Below are 547 nucleotides of genomic sequence, written 5' to 3'. Positions count from 1 at the left end.
TAGTGTGGTAAAATAGCATAATAGCCCTATATATTAGCTGGGTAGGTGTTCGTATCAACACTCATCAAAATAAGAAAACCCCTTAGACCTAGGATTGTTAGTATGACTTTAGTGAAGTCAACTTGGCACATTTAATTTCAGATCCAGGTCCCCTGATTTCAAACTCAGACACCCTCTATGGGTGTACCATCCCTCAATTCTGTTCTTATAGATTCCCAACCATAAGTTGCTAAAGAGAAACTACAGTAAAGTCTAGGTGACATCAAGTACAGGAAGAAAAATTTACTTGCTTTGTTTGGACGAATTGTTCTTGGTTTGTACCTCATCAATAGAGAAGTAGTTTAGAGGTAGAAACAGTTCAGAACTTGATGTTCCATTTCTGGCTTTGCCACCAAGCTTTGTGACTTTTTGCATTTTACCTTTTAATCCCAGTTTTTTCATTATACAATTAAGATTAATAATATAGTTTTGCGAGGGAGAATTGGGCATTCTACTTCCGTAGAGATACCACCTCGGAAACCCAAGGAGGGGTCACTATGAATCGGTC

This window comes from Orycteropus afer, unplaced genomic scaffold, assembly GCF_000298275.1.
Source record: "Orycteropus afer afer isolate SDZICR_OR568_19922 unplaced genomic scaffold, OryAfe1.0 scaffold00251, whole genome shotgun sequence".
NCBI lineage: Eukaryota > Metazoa > Chordata > Mammalia > Tubulidentata > Orycteropodidae > Orycteropus > Orycteropus afer.
This window is presented reverse-complemented; position numbering follows the sequence as displayed.